The 17,147-nt window shown below is 45.6% G+C and overlaps 1 pseudogene across 1 annotated transcript; it reads right to left on the bottom strand.

Annotated features, from left to right (window-relative positions):
* Positions 1 to 11,067: 11,067 nt before the first annotated feature.
* On the bottom strand, positions 11,068 to 12,807 carry LOC310778022 (NXPE family member 3 pseudogene; annotated as a pseudogene). The gene has a single exon. The product of its transcript is annotated as an NXPE family member 3 pseudogene (transcript).
* Between the last annotated feature and the right edge of the window lie 4,340 nt (positions 12,808 to 17,147).

Here is a 17,147-nt window from a genome sequence, read left to right as displayed (position 1 = left end):
TTGTTATTATCAAGGTCGACTTTTATTATTGAAAGTCGAAATTCAAATTTTTTTTTTTTTTTTTTTGAGTGAAATGTTGCATTGTCTCCCCTGATTCTAAGTATAGTCGAATCGCTTGGTTTGAGCAAGTAAAACAATTTTTATAAGCATTTTAAGCAAGGTTTATGGAAAAATGAATGGCGGATGAAATCCCATGAAGAGGGAGAGGTGTTGACTTTGGCACCCCTTTGGCACTCAGACCTGAGCCTACTAAATATTTAATGAACCACTCATGATTGTCAAAACTGTTTTTTATTTTCGAAAATGTCAATGTCATGTAACATGTTCTTTACTTCAGTGGTGCAACGCTTGTTTGAGCTAAAAATCCACAGCAGAAGCTTTTTATATTAATTAATATAGCCTTAGATTTAGAATCAGGGGAGACAATGCAACATTTCACTCACAAAAAAAAAAAAAATTTTTTTTTTTTTTTTGCATTTTTTTTTTCTTTTCCGAATTTCGATTAAAAGTCGACTTTGGCCAGCGAATTTCGAATAGTGTTTTTGCTAGAAATGCCCATCCCTACTTTATAGGACATCACATGGTCTTTAAAGGCCTCGAGGTTGACAGTGAGGCCAGTTCTTTTAGGTCGCTTTCACATATAAGCTGTTTGATCCGCTTTAAACACGCCAGAGTTTGTTTCCTCAGATACCCGCTTCGTTTGGGGTGGTGTGAAAGCTCAAACCAACTCTGGTGTGGAACAAACAAGTGAACTTTGGTCCGCTTGAAAAGGTGGGTCTCAGTTCGCTTCCAAGTGAATCCTGGCACGGTTCATTTGTGGTGTGAAAGCAAACCGGACTAAACACAAGAGCAAATAAGAAGCGCCAGTGCATCTGATGTGCATCATGCAGTGCATCATGGGTAGAAGACGGTAGAAGGGAGCAAAACAAACACCGGGCAGATTCTAATTTGATCACCGGTATCAGAAACATACGAAACCACACCCATCCCTATCCACACACGCACGCACGCACGCACGCACGCACACACACACACACACACACACACACACACACACACACACACACACACACACACACACACACACACACACACACAATAGAAGCTGCTAACTACTACTCCCATTCTGTCTGTGTGATTTATGGAGCTACCTGTGTGTGTGTGTGTGTGTGTGTGTGTGTGTGTGTGTGTGTGTGTGTGTGAGAGTGAGAGAGAGAGAGACTGTGTGTGTGTGTGTGTCCCATGTGTGATTTACTGTATAGAACCAACTCCCATTTGAGAACACTGCAAAAGCATGTGTGTGTGTGTGTGTGTGTGTGTGTGTGTGTGTGTGTGTGTGTGTGTGTGTGTGTGTGTGTGTGTGACTACTGTACATCTGCTCCCCGTCTCATCTCATTCATTTTCCAGGAAGTGTTAATTACTCTCCTGTCATGTGACAAGGAAGTGATGACATTAATGCAACATGATTCGCTGATTTGACTGCCTGTTTGTTGAGAAGAGAATGACAGTAGTAGTATAGTGTGTAAAGAAGGTTGTGTGTGCTTGTGTATGTGAGAGAGAGAGAGAGAGAGAGAGAGAGCTTGTGTGTGTGTGTGTGAAGAGAGACAGTTTGTGAGTGTGTAAAGTGTGTGTGTGTGTGTGTGTGTTTGTGTGTGTGCGTAAAGAAGAGAGACAGTGTGTGTGTGTGTGTGTGCGTGTGTGTGTGCACGTAAAGAGAGAGACAGTGTGTGTGTGTGTGTGTGTGTGTGTGTGAGTGAGAGGGTGCGATAGTGTGTGTGTAAATAGGACAGCAGTGATGAAGTGTTTCCACGCGACTCATGTCTCTGAGGTATTACACACACACACGCACGCACGCACGCACACACACACACACGCACGCACGCACGCACGCACACACACACACACACACACACACACACACACACAGTCTCCAGGAGTGGAGGTTAGGAAGGAGTCAAGGACACACTCTCTCTGGCTCCTGCATGTCCAGTGGTTTTCAAAGGGGGGTCCAGGGACCCCTATGGGTCCTTGAGGGGGGTTCCAGGGGGTCCTCAGCAAAAAGGGGGATCATCCATAGAGTACCAATCAAATATTTTGGCCCAAAATCCGGTCAGTGAAGGGCAGGACCAGAAGGCATGACACAGAGTGCCCTCCGACACCCGCCACCTGTCACACAGTGGTGAGACAGAAGGGTAGATCCTGTGCAATTTATGCTTGTAGTAGGGAAGATGGTGAGCGACTTTAAATTGGATCAGCTGGTGTCTGCTATTAAAGGAGAATTTCTGTTTTTTTGAACCTGGATCCATCTCCTGGCATTAATTATGATTTGGCCACTCACCAGGCGATCTCCGCGGCGTTTCTGGCCGTCCTAGCGTTGTTTTGACATCAATAGCGTCCAAGTCAGTTGTAAAATGGAGCTGACTTGGGGCCAAGTGTGAGCCTGTCTTTCCTGCATCTAAATAGCTATTTTTATTCCCGTTTTCGCCAAATATCGTCAGAATCTGATCCCTCAAGAAGCACCACAGTGATATTTCGCCAAAGGCTGTTTCCTGGAGTCCCACAGGGATCAAATTACCTCAAACGTGATCTCGGTCACCAAGTCTCGTGAAGTCCCGCGATACTTTCCTGCCGACTGACCAAGTACAGGAGGACGCTTTGCGGTGGTGGTTTTAGCGCAACCTATGTGGGGTTTGGCGTAACCTATGTGGGATTCGAAATAACGAAGGTTATGCCAAACCCCACATAGGTTGCGCTAAAACCACCACCGCAAAGCGTCCTCCTGTACTTGGTCAGTCGGCAGGAAAGTATCGCGGGACTTCACGAGACTTGGTGACCGAGATCACGTTTGAGGTAATTTGATCCCTGTGGGACTCCAGGAAACAGCCTTTGGCGAAATATCACTGTGGTGCTTCTTGAGGGATCAGATTCTGACGATATTTGGCGAAAACGGGAATAAAAATAGCTATTTAGATGCAGGAAAGACAGGCTCACACTTGGCCCCAAGTCAGCTCCATTTTACAACTGACTTGGACGCTATTGATGTCAAAACAACGCTAGGACGGCCAGAAACGCCGCGGAGATCGCCTGGTGAGTGGCCAAATCATAATTAATGCCAGGAGATGGATCCAGGTTAAAAAAAACCGAAATTCTCCTTTAACTGAGCAGAGTTGTACCACAGACAGACTCCTCTCCCATATAATGTCAGATAAATCAATACCAAGTTCCCCCTGCCATGTTCCTCTAATCCTTTCAGTAGAGGCTGTGCTGCAATTGTCAAACAGACATACAGATCTCGAAATAAGATGCATGGAGTGGGGAGGGCTCAACAACACATAAAAAAAAGCATGTTAATTTGGGAGCGCTTCAAAGGTGTGAATCTTGGATCGAACATAATTTCTGATTTGCAGGAATCTGAGCCAGTTCGTGCCGGGAAATTCAAATTTCCTCTTCAGAAAATCAAAGGATGCAAAAGGACCATCTATGTAGGTCTTTTATGGAAACTAGCCGCTTCTCATGCCAGGCATGGTCGTTTCTGTCTGACCATGGAGGCAAAAAAGAGTGATTGAAACAAATTGGCGTGTGAACAGACTTAAGTAGACTTAGGTAGACTTAAAACATTCCTCACTTGGTTTAAAATTCAGTTTTTCATGACAAAACTTAAATAAAAAATGTTTAAGGTCCCAGGTGTCTCTAACTTAGCAAATAGCATGGCTGACAAGGAAGAGTTGACAATAGTGCTCAAATGTATTAACTATTCATGAACGAATGGTTCGTTCCTGTACTTGTTCCTCAGTAACTACCCAGTTTTTGTGTTACAGTAGTTACAAGTTAGGAGAGCACCGCCTTACAGGAAGCTGCCTGACAGTGTGTACATACGTAACATATGACTCAGTCAGTGCTATATCCTTGGAATGTGATTGAACGTGAGTTTCTGAAGTCTTGCAACTGTATTGATGGCAATGCCATTCATTGGGACCAGACGCCACGCCCGCCTGTCCTCCACACCCATCAATCAACTTGATCAATTGTCTTACTGTATCTTGTGATACAACATAGCCTCTCTCTGTATTGCACGCTGCACGGCACGCAGGTGTAACCATCCGCTATTTCCAGCTATTTCAGTTTGCAAGAATGCGGCCACCTCCAAGTTTCGCCTTCTGAACAGCCGCAACTTTCGGCACAATTGTTTCAAAGTCGTAGGCTACTTTAACACGCTGTGTTTATGATGTGATTGCCATCAATGGTTGCATTGATGATCTTTACGTTATTGATATGGTACAGCAGCTTACAGTTAAGAATACAGTTACAACACTTCAGAAACTCACGTTCACATTCCAAGGATACCACTGACTGACACTGTCAGGCAGCTTCCTGTAAGGCGGTCGCTCTCCTGACTTGTTTTGATGGACTTTACTTTTTTGACATTTCGACTTTATTCTCAACATTTTGCCTTTATTCTCGTTATAGTATTTCAGCTTTATTCACGAAATTTTGACTTAAAGTTTAATCTCAACATTTCGACTTTATTCTTGAAATGAAAGGGGAAAAAACAACTTCCTCATCTGATTTATTTTTTCTTCTGCCTGGTGCTTAATACTGAAATTTCTATTCCCCCCCCCACAAAATGTCAACTTTTCTCTCAAAATGGAAACAATCCCCCCCCCTCCTATCATTGGAAGCACATATGGATGTGCCTCCTGGAGGAGCTGGACTACCTGTGCAACCTGATAGGGGTGCAGGTACCACCTCATGCTACCAGTAGTGAGAAGGACACTAGCAGAACACAAAACTAGAGAAGAATCAGTCAGGGAGGATAAGGAGAGAGCAATGGCCTGTGGCCACCACATGCAAAACCATGTTGTCTTGCTTTGACCTCCATTGCACCTGTTGTCACTTTAATTTGCACCAACGCAGGTCAAATTGATTCACAATCACTTGTGCTTCAGAAATGGACAGATCGATCCCTGAAGTTTCCCATTTGTATTGTTATTTGTTATACATAGTACATACACACACATAGAGCAAGCTGATACACTGTGAGCAGGTTGAAAACATGTGTTGTACATACACACACATATACACTTACAGCACTTAAGAGCAAGCTGATACACTGTGAGCAGGTTGAAAACATGTGTTGTACATACACACACATATACACTTACAACACTTAAGAGCAAGCTGCTACACTGTGAGCAGGTTGAAAACATGTGTTGTACATACACACACATATACACTTACAACACTTAAGAGCAAGCTGCTACACTGTGAGCAGGTTGAAAACATGTGTTGTACATACACACACATATACACTCACAACACTTAAGAGCAAGCTGCTACACTGTGAGCAGGTTGAAAACATGTGTTGTACATACACACACATATACTGTACACTTACAACACTTAAGAGCAAGCTGCTACAGTGTGAGCAGGTTGAAAACATGTGTTGTATGGCATCTAACAGCATTTAACATTGAATGGACCACTTTATAATCCCCCTGAAGTTTGAAGATATCCCTGAAGTTGAACTGACTTGGTGTTATACTGTGACGATTAAGTGTTCCCTTAATTATGCCTCCACCCGGCGATAGCCGTGGCCGGAGGCATTATGGTTTCGAGTTGTCCGTCCGTCCCTCTGTCCCTCCATCTGATTATTTTTAACGCAATATCTCAGGAGCGCCTTCCAATTTAGCTCAAACATCAATTTGGATTCAAGGATGAACTGATTAGATTTTGGTGCTCAAAGGTCAAAGTTCAAGGTCACTGTGGCACATGTTCGTCTGTTCCATCAAGGAAGGAGGGCGGGGCTAGGTAAAAAGGGCCATAGCTAGGGATAGGAAGGAAGGTCGTAGAGAGTTGGGATTAGAAGGGTGGGTAGGGGGTTAGTGGGTGGTGGGAGGGCGAGTGGTGAGGGAAGGGGCGGAGCTATGAAAAATGGGTCGGCACTAGGGATAGGAAGGTTGTAGAGAGTCGGGGGTTTGAGCGGTGTGTAGGGGGAGTGGCTAGGGTTTGTGGGTGGTTGGAAGGGGCATGGTGAGCAGTGTTGGGAACGTTACTTTAAAAAAGTAATATTACTCATTACTCGTTACTCTTTTCAAAAGTAATATTATTACTTCACTAATTTGTTATATTACTCGTTATATTTCTTTTCCGTTACATCCCACAAAATTGCTTTTTACATCCTTTCTCATTAATGCAGACTTTGCACATGTGTGTATATAGTAGGGGTGTCACAATATATCGTCCCACGAAATCTCGCGATAGTAAAACGTCACGATATGTATCGTTGAGATGAAATCTCATATCGCAAAAAAAAAAAAAAAAAAAAAAAAATCTTCCAAAAATAGACTAAGAAACGTCTTTGTTTGTTGAAGTTCAATGTGTGGAAAGTAGTTCAGTTGAACAAGTCTCTGAAGAGACACATGAGAAGTTATACAGGAGAGAAACCATTCAATTGAGTTTCTGGCAAAACTGTTTACTTGACAGGAAAAACTGAAGCATAAAAAATAGACTAAGAAAAGTCTTGTTGTTTGAGTTTGAAGAAAAACTGAAGATGCATAATGAGAATTTATACTGCTGAGAAACCTTTTAGTTCAAAGTAAATCTAAGTGACGGTGTAACTCATTCTATTTCAAGATAAGCCTTATCTCCAATCTCATGTTTTTTCTAGTTGTTATTGTAATAACAATTTCCCACAACAGCATGTTTTGTATTTGTGCATTTCAAATAAAATACTACTTTTCCAGTCATATATTGTCATTATTCAAGTTTAAAAAAATATTGTTAAAATCGTATCGTATCGTATCGTTATCGTGAACCCAGTATCGTGATACGTATCGTATCGTGAACTGAGTGTATCGTGACACCCCTAGTATATAGGTCTATTAATCACTTTTCTGGAGCACAGCTAAAGCAAGCTTCAAACTAGCAGTTGTTTCTACAGCCTAACATGAATCCATAAGTTACTCGCCCGTACATGTATGTTCCCAAGTTCTCCATTCCTCTGTGATCCACTCTAATAAGTTACCTTGATGAAGAGCACACCTGGCTCACACACAATCTTTTAAACAGCTTCTGCTTTCAAGAACGCAGTAAATGCACTGCCAACGTATTCTCAATATGCATTGTACATCTTTGCATAACAAGTTTGTGTCACAAATAACGTTATTAGCCCTGCAACAACAACAATAACATAGCAATATGTTACATTGACGTCCGCCAGCAGTAGACATTGTGCCCTTGTGAGAGTTAACGTTACATTTCTCTGTATTTTAACAGTTTTACTGTTTCTGTGCTTAACTTTGGTGGTAACGTTGGTCACTGAGCTACATGTTGTGCTGATCCTCATAAGTCGTAACGTTAGATATGGCTACATTGTGTTGGGAGGTTTGAGGTTGTGTTTTTCGCAGTGGAAAGAGAGTACCGTAGTTACCTGGACACAGGTTACATTGTTGTCACCTTTCTTCACGACAAAATCAAAGTAATGAGAAGATCCAGCCGCTGAACGCTGACATTCCTCCATGGCAGGCTCTGCTGTGATGTCACACATTGTTGTTGTCACGTTAAATGCCATGCTGCTTGGAGCTTGTTTGGTCACGTGAACACCGACTGCGTGTCGTTTTGCGGCATGTCGCAACCGCAACAAAAGTAATATGTAACGAGTTGTTTTATCTTGGGGTAACGGTAATATTATTACTTATATTTGATTAGTAATTCGTTACACTACTCGTTACTGGGAAAAGTAATATTATTACAGTAACGTGTTACTAGTAGGGTTGGCACGATGGACGATGGCATCGACCATCGTGATGGGCCGACCCCCCATCGACCTCTGAGCCTTCTACATCGGATCATCGTAATTAATTATCTGTTCGAATTAAAATTGTGCCGTTTTAATCATAAAAGAGGCCGAGTCCACTTACCGTGATGTGCGGGGGACGAGCCGGCGGCATTAAACAAGCGCGCCCAGTTCAGTTCAGGAAAGCCTCCACTCCCCCTCCCCCTCCTCTGCTCTACTGCTTCTCTGAACTGGGTACGATTGTTTAATGTCGCCGGGGCGTCCCCAGCGCGTGAGAAGTCGGCTGTGTTGTGAAAACTTTTTAAGACAAAGAAGAAACTTTCTTTCCTGTTTTCAACCCAACGTGAGTACAAGTCTCCAACTGTGAATTTAACTCGTCTGTTTCCAAAGTGAAAGTTGGAGTCGCTCCATACTAGCTACAGCAGCTGCGTTTATCTAGCCATTTATCCTCAACTCTCTCTAGGTTCAAAAGCCCACGCGAATCTAACGTTATATCAGTCAGTAATTAAGTCAGTTTTCTGCCAGCTAGTTAAATTCAACACACACACGTTGTTGGTGAGGATCTGTAACGTTAACGTTATTTGTTTTGGCCCGTTCAAATTGCTGGTAGTGACAGCCACTGCCCACTTCAGTCGCCTGGCTCTGTGCTGTAGCACAGAGGAGAGGCTATCCAAGCCCGCTGATATCATAGAGCTCAGCTGTCCTGTGTTGTTAACGTGAACGCATTGCAGCGGCTAGCCAAATGGAATTACAGCAACGCAGCGACTTAATAAATAATGAATTATTCCCCCCACCCCCACCCGTGACGATGCCATCGTCCAAAACGATGTTTCACTGTAAAACATTCACGATGAGTATTTTCATGACATCGCACAACCCTAGTTACTAGTAACTCGTTACTTCCGAATACTGATGGTGAGGTAAGGGGCGGGGCTATGGAAAATTAGCCATAGCTATGGATAGGAAAGTCGTAGAGAGTCAGGGTTCCAGGGGTGGGTAAAGGGAGTGGATGGGGTTTGTGGGTGGTGGGAAGGACCATGGTGAGGGGTGGGTGTAAGGAAGTTTGTTGAGTTTCGCTGGATCTTAGGTAAGAGCTCGCGATGAGTGATCGGTTAGAACCACAGAGATGTCTTTCACGCTTTTATTTGGAATATCAGGCAGAAGTATCAGGCAAGTAAGATACAGAGAGAGAGCTAGATAGCATAGTACAGTCATTCTCAACCTATGGTACGCGTACCACCGGTGGTACTTGCGCCCCCTGCTGGTGGTACTTGGGAGGGATCCCTGGAATCTCAATGTTTTTTATGTGAAACAAACCCAACTTTAAAACATGTCGCCTACAGTAATACTATCAAAATACTAGGCTACTATTAATGAAAATAAGCTTGAGAATTTAAATGGGGTTTAAAATAACTTCCACATTGTTGTTTTTAGATTTAGGAACAAAATAAAACATTGTGTCTGACGTTTCTGACGGACACAACTACCTGTTGCGCGTACACAATTAGCTGCTAACGTTACAAGCAAGAAGCTATTGATTACAAGAAAGCAGGCATGTTGCAAAATTGTCTGAAAACGAAGTGGAAAGAGACGTGTGGAGGAGTCCCGCAGCAATGAAGTTCAACAAGTGAACGAGGAGGACAGGTCAGTGAAACGAGCACAAAAGCCAGAAGCGCAAGAGCGGTTTGCAGCCACATGCCTTCCAGTGTCAACGCTAATAGCGTTAGCAGCGCTGTACCGATTGCCACATGTGCTGCTAGTGGCTCCGTCAGCAGCGCAAGTGGGGATCCACAAACAAACGATGCAAAACAGTGCGCAAATACAACTCCAGTTACATACGGTTAGGATTCAGCTGCCCAGGCAACAGTGCGGGCTGAGCAGGAGCGTTTAATAGAGTTGTCTTGTGATGAAACACTGAAGCCTGCTTTCAGAAAGTTGTTGGACTTTTGGATAAAGCAACACAGAGAATACCCTGCCCTGTCTGACAAAGCTGTGCACTTTCTCCTTCCTTTTGCGACCGAATATCTGTGCGAGAAAGGCTTCTGTTCACTTGCTGCCATCAAAACCAAATACAGAAGCAGGCTGGAATAAAGCAATCAATCAATCCAAATTCACAGAGACAGGCACAACCTTCACGTTAGGCTTATGTGAGTTGTCAATGGACATCAACATGGTCTGTATGTGTGTGTTTGAATGTTTGAAGTACAATTGTTTGCTGTGTGTGTGTGTGTGTGTGTGTGTGTGCGTGTGTGTGTGCGTGTGTGTGTGTGTGTGTGTGTGTGTGTGACTGAGAGAGTAGTTGTGTTTGTGTTTGAAGTACATTTGCTGAAATAAAGTTCTCCATTTTCTCACTTGCTGTGTGAGAATGATACGGTTATGTTCTCATTTATTGAGCTGCATTGTATGAGAATTGTGTGGAAGAGTTTGCTAGTTCTAGTGCTACCCCTTTGTACATTGTGGCTGTGGCTGACAAAAGTTAACAATAAATCATGTTATTAGGAATAAATGTGCCTCCTGTGCAGCTGAATAGACTGTATTTGAACGTCGGTCATATGGTGGTACTTGGAGAGCCAACTAATTTCTCAGGTGGTACTTGGTGTAAAAACGTTGAGAACCACTGGCATAGTAGAACATCGCTTTATCGTCAAAAGGGCCTTTCTGTGTGGAGTTTGCATGTTCTCCCCGTGCCTCCCGGGGGTTTCCTTCATATACGAACCCCCTTCACCAAAACATGCAATATCCTGGTTGCTAATGTGGTTCCTCCTCTGGTTGTTAAGGGCGCCTGTTCAGAGGGAGGGGAACTGGTTGGAATATCGTGAACCTCCCACGTGCTATGTCATACCGGTGAAGCTTCCTCTGTCAGGTGAAAAGAAGCGGCTGGCTAACTGCCCATGTCTCGGAGGAAGCATGGAGCCAGTTTCGGCTCTCCCCAGATCGGCAGAGGGTGGAGTAGCAACCAGGATAAATAAATTAAATTAGCACTAATGGAGGATAAAAAATGGGATAAAAAATCGGGGGGAAAAAAAGAAAAGAAAAAAAAAAAAGAACGTTAACATAATTTGGGATGTTGTGGACATTGAGTTCCCACGATACAACAACCTCATTGATGACCTCACAGGGGCAAGTCTGACATCACATAATCATAATCCAGAGACAGCAGAGACCGTCATGACCTCACAGAGCGAACTCTGACATCATCGCCGATGATCAAATGATCATCATTTTGGCCTGAATTTTCAGCCTGAAGTCTGCTCCGCGGAGGGCCGCGCTGCTCAGAGGCGCACCGCAATCTGGCCAACGCTGGTTTCAGAACCCTGGCTACGGCCCTGTGGACAGATGTAGGACAAGAGAACGTTGAGCATGTTCTTGATGATGAGGGGCTGGGGGTGGAGGCTGTGGGGCAGGTGGTGGGCAAGTGTCATGTCCCAGGCATCCACCAGGCGGACATTCAGGCCACTGAACAGGGCTCGGAGCACCTTGTCATTCTGCAGCGAGTACCAGTCACTGATGGTCAGCGCTTTGTAAAGCGTCAAGTCCTTGAGATTTGCGGTCCGGATGACCACCAGCGTGTCAGGCGCCCTGGCCAGCAGCCGCCGCACTGCCCTGCGGATACCCTGCAGCCTTTGGATGTAAACCTCGGCGGGGAACGTGCTAAAGTGGGACCAGATGCCAAAGACCACAACGGTCTGGCTGCCTCCAACCAGGCTGTCCAGCTCGTTGGCGATGTAGCGTAGATCAGCGGTTGGGACATTGTGAAATCTGATTGGAGGGCCGTGGCAGCGGAACTTCACCAGGATGTTGTGCACGCTGTCGACGGCCATGAATGGTCCAACCTGCTTCGGGCTGCCCAGGGCAACCTCCTTCAGGTCTGGCAGCACAGAGTTGAGGTGTTCAAACCACTGTCTGATGGTGGAGTCTCCATACAGGTGGACCATCTTTTCTCTCAGACACTCGCTGATGACAGCGGGGTCATTGAATTGGCGAACTGTGGTGCCACCTAGGGCTTGCCACACCCCTTGGTAGTAATATCCAGAAGGTTCAGGCTTCAAAACGCTGCTCTGCATCTCTGGTTGACCTTCCTCCTTTGGCAACACAGTGACACTGTCAAACCCTGAAGAATGAATGAAGACTTTCATGTTCACACCTCTTTGGAAGAGTTTCTCCTCATTGGCCATGAGGATTTGCTTGAATCCTCCCACGGAGGAGTGGATGCTCCTGTCATTGCAGCTCAGTGTCTTGGGCTTGTAGCAGAACCATGGCTCCCCGGTCTGCAGGTCGGTGTAGTTGCACAGCGGCTCCCGGTTGGAAGGCAGGCAGACATTACAAAGTGTGGATTCAGAGAGACTTCTTGAGTAGAAGTCGCTCTTGAAGAAAATCCGGTCCGGGTGGTCCCTGGTCAGCCTGCGCAGCACCGTGACGGCCTCACTGGGGTGAACCAGCATCACCTCGACCTGTGCTGGTCCATCCCACAGTAACGGGAACATGGCGGAGTAGGAGCCGTCCAGGTGGTCCACCACTCGCCCGGCCACGCCCGCACCGAGCACCCGGTCGTGCAGACGGGCGATTAGAACATCTCCCCCGAAGCTCTTTGGATGCCCCTGGACGTCCCGCATCAGGATCCGAGCCTCCAGGTGATCGCCCACATGCCTCTCCCCCCTCGCTGGCAGGATGATGAAGGTGCTATGGGCGGGGTCGCTGGTTCGGTACAGGGAAACAGGCACAGCCAAGAGTGGCGTTTCAGGCCAAGCGGTGGAGTCTAGCAGGAGGCACTCCTCCAGAACATCCTCAGGTGTACGGTGCTGGTAGCTGCAGCTGGTGATCGTGAAGGTGGTGTTGATTTTATTCAGAGACTTTAGGCCAGAGACACTGGTGTGAACTGGTGTGAACATGTGGGCCGACAGGTACAGTTTGTACAGCAGTGAGAGGACGGACAACACCCCGAGGAAGAAGGCGTACTTGCTGGCGTTCCTCCATTTACAAGCTTTGGTCTTCATGATCTGACTGGTCTTCATTAAGGTAAACAGATTTCTACCGCTATCATCACAGATGTACATACATCTACATCGTCTGACATCACCGATGACCTCACAGGGGAAACTCTGACATCACCGATGACCTCACAAGGTGAACTCTGACATCATCGCCGGCCGTTGGGTCGCGGGCTCCTTCGGTCCCCACGAACAGGCCTGATGGTGGGGCCTTACGGAGCCTTTTCTACAGTGGGGCTAGAGGAAAGGGGCCGTAGCTAGGGATAGGAAGGTCATAGAGAGTCAGGGGTTTGAGGGGTGGATAGCGGGGTGGTTGGGAGGATGTGGGTGGTTTTGAGGTAAGGCTATAGGGCCATTTTCCATGTTGAAAATGATTAGCTATTGATAGGAGCCCAGTCTATTACTGTAGGCTACTGAGGTGCTTAGACCGCGGATGACCTGGCTGACGCGCTCGCTACAGCTGATGTAATACATACCACATACGATAACATTTGCATTGAGTGCTGCATAGTAAGAACGAAGAAGGCTTGTCCTTGATGTTCGGAACCCATTCATTTATTCCATTTCACCGATGTGAATACAGCAAAGTTATTCTCCACAGAAAGCAAAGAGACAGCGCACCAAACAAATGTTCCCGCTGCTGGTAGCGACACGGTCAAAAACCATTTGCCCTTCCGGGTCAAAACACCTAGTGAGCAGAGGTGAAGGCAGCACCTATGTAGAATACCTGAGCCCAGGTAACATGGCACAGCGACACCCCATGGACAAATAAAAATATGACAACACAGAAACACATTTGGCACTTACAGCTGTGCTGTTGAGCTACTCCCAAGCATTGCCTGAAGTGCCATGAGGCTGAATGGCCACACCACTGTGCTGTGGGCTTCAAGGTATTTGTGCTTGTATGAGTCTGGACAGACATGGATGTAGACTGCTCACTTGTTGGCGGAGGCATACATCCGCGATGCGGTATTTATAGTTTTTTTTACCACACCTTTTTGTTAGTCACACTAACACCAACATGTCCTGCCAGGAGATACGTCACTTATGGAACTGGTTGTGCGTAGTCTTTCTGATTTATAACTTATAGTGCCACAGTTTTACCACACCTGCGACTTTCTCATCTTGCAAAGTTATCTTTTAAATTGACAAACCTCATGTGTATCTCATGGCACGATTCGAACGGCATCAACAAATTATTGTCTCTCGCTGTTCACCACCACTTAGATTCGATTTAGATCGTAGATTGCGTATTGCGAGAGGTCCTCTGACAGGTCGTTAAGATGATTATTATGTCCGTTAATTTAGCCTATAGTCAACATCGTTTGAGCATAAATAGCCTAACCTACTTACTCATAAACTGTAGGTACTATAACGTTAGTTGTTTTTCATAAGGGAATGCACAATAGGCAAGACTGCAGTAACAGCAATTTTTTTCCATTCCTTTGATTCCACTGCTGTATTGAATTATATGCCAGTGTTTCCCCTGTATACATCTTAGAGCGGCGGTGCCACGCCCCCAAAAAATGTCTGCCGCTGCTGCTAGCACAGGTGGTGTTTTATTTTAGTGGTCGAGGTGGTGCGAGGAAATGCAAGGAGGAGAGGAGAGGAGAGGAGGGGAAAGAGAGAAGGAGAGGAGGAGAGGAGAGGAGAGGAGGAGAGGATAGGGGAAAGAGAGGAGAAGGAGAGGAGGTGAGGAGAGGAGGGGAGGAGAGGAGAGGAGAGGAGGAGAGGAGGAGAGGAGAGGAGGAGGGGAGAAGAGGAGAGGAGGAGAGGAGAGGAGAGGGGAAAGAGAGGAGAGGAGGAGAGGAGAGGAGGGGAGGAGAGGAGAGGAGAGGAGGAGAGGAGAGGAGGAGGGGAGAGGAGGAGAGGAGAGGAGAGGAGGAGAGGAGAGGAGAGGGGAAAGAGAGGAGAGGAGGAGAGGAGAGGAGAGGGGAAAGAGAGGAGAAGGAGATGTCAACAATCTGCTCGTTCGTTCACCCCCTTCCTCCTCAGATCCGCGCTGATGGTAGCCTACGTGTTCACTGCACCGATGTGTTTGTGTGTCTCTCTCTGTGCCAGATATTTTCACGATAGTGGCAACTCAACTGGCACCTACTCCTTGGGTCTAGCCAATGACGTTTCATAACATTGACAGACAGCCAATCACAAGCTGCTGTATAGGAGACCGGAAGAGTTTTGATACTATTGGCCGAGCCTGGAATGAGCTCTCTCTCTCTCATTCGTCTCTGGCCTGGTCATGCACGGACTTGTCAAGTGATGTGCAGTGCCAAGTCTGCCCACATCATTTCCCTCAGAGATAAAACGTGACAGAAAGAAAGTAATTGAAAATGTCATTACATTGAAGTCAATTAACACTGTTTGATAATCCAACAGTGTGGTGGTGATGCGAGTTCATTCTGGAAAAACAGCAATTAAGAATGAATAATATGCTTTTATCATCAATCAAAGGCTACAATTGGAAATAGAAGCATCCAAGAGAGCAGAGAGAGAGAGAGACAGACTGAGAGAGAGACAAACTGAGAGAGAGAGAAAGACGGACTGAGAGAGAGACAGACTGAGAGAGAGCAGAGAGAGAGAGAGAGACAGACTGAGAGAGAGACAGACTGAGAGAGAGCAGAGAGAGAGTGAGAGAGAGCAGAGAGAGAGCCAGACTATGAGAGACAGACTGAGAGAGAGCAGAGAGAGAGAGAGAGACAGACTGAGAGAGAGACAGACTCAGAGAGAGCAGAGAGAGAGACAGACTGAGAGAGAGCAGAGAGAGAGACAGACTGAGAGAGAGACAGACTGAGAGAGAGCAGAGAGAGAGACAGACTATGAGAGACAGACTGAGAGAGAGCAGAGAGAGAGAGAGACAGACTCAGAGAGAGCAGAGAGAGAGACAGACTGAGAGAGAGCAGAGAGAGAGACAGACTGAGAGAGAGCAGAGAGAGATACAGACTGAGAGAGACAGACTGAGAGAGAGCAGAGAGAGAGACAGACTGAGAGAGAGACAGACTGAGAGAGAGCAGAGAGAGAGAGAGAGAGAGAGAGACTGAGAGAGACAGACTGAGAGACAGACAGACTGAGAGACAGACAGACTGAGAGAGACAGACAGAGAGAGAGACAGGTAGAAGGATTGAGGCAGTGACAGTTGGGGGAAATTACAGTAGACTTAATCCTGTTAAAACCAGCTACCTATCCTGATGTGTGTGTGTGTGTGTGTGTGTGTGTGTGTGTGTGTGTGTGTGTGTGTGTGTGTGTGTGTGTGTGTGTCTCGTGTTGCACTTCCATTAGTTGAATGGATCAGCTGCTGAATGTTTGATGAGTCAGCATGTTGAGAAGGAAGTGATGTCACGGCTCTCTGCCTCGTCTTCTCCTCTTCCTGTCACTCTCAGGGCCATCTGGAAACAAATATGGCTCCCAACTCTCTTAGAGGAATGTGTGTGTGTGTGTGTGTGTGTGTGTGTGTGTGTGTGTGTGTGTGTGTGTGTGTGTGTGTGTGTGTGTGTGTGTGTGTGAGAGAGAGAGAGAGAGAGAGAGAGTCTATGACAGGGGCAGACAGGCTGTCGCTGTCCATCAGTGGTGGCACTGAGCCGTTCACCAATCAATGCATGTATAGAGTGTGTGCGCTGTCCTCGGTGCTGAAACATTTGAACAGGACTGGCTTAAGAGGTGCCAGGAGAGTCTGTTTAGGATTAGGCAATATGTTATTGTTATGTTATGTTATGTTAATATGTTATATATATATATATATATATATATATAATATGTTAGCTCTAACCAGTTGATTTCTCAGGTTTGTTCACAGAAAGAGGTGGATCTTTAAAGTGTGGGGTGAGGACTGGCTCAGTAGTCAAAATGTGCCAATATTTCACAATGGTGTTCTCTTAACTCATTCACCGCCAGTTTAGGACTGCCAATATTTAGCACAGGCCAAAGATTTTCATAATTGTTGGTCATCTTTCAAGACCCACAGTAAATTATCTATTAGCACCAGAGTGATTTGCAATACCTCAAAATGAAGATGTACGTCTCTGGGTTCACCAGGGAAAAAAAAGTGAGCTTTTAGCATGTTCTGTACTCTACTTATAGCCATTTATATACACCCTGTTTTCCCCCAAAATGTCTCTCTGAGAAAAGAAATTGCAGAAAATGGCATTTATGTATTTATGCACACAATCTCATGCAGAACTCGCTCTCAATTCTTTTATTTTGAACTGTATTGACATCAGACATGTAAATATTATTCGTTAGGACACAAATGACAAAAAAAAAAATATATATATATATATATACACATGAAGTGCTTTTTTTTTACATTCAACAATACAGTTTACTCGGTGTGAGTGAGTGTGCAGACAGACAGACAGACAGACAGACAG

Source organism: Poromitra crassiceps, assembly GCF_964638095.1.
Source record: "Poromitra crassiceps genome assembly, chromosome: 6".
Classification (NCBI taxonomy): Eukaryota; Metazoa; Chordata; class Actinopteri; order Beryciformes; family Melamphaidae; genus Poromitra; species Poromitra crassiceps.
This window is presented reverse-complemented; position numbering and strand designations above follow the sequence as displayed.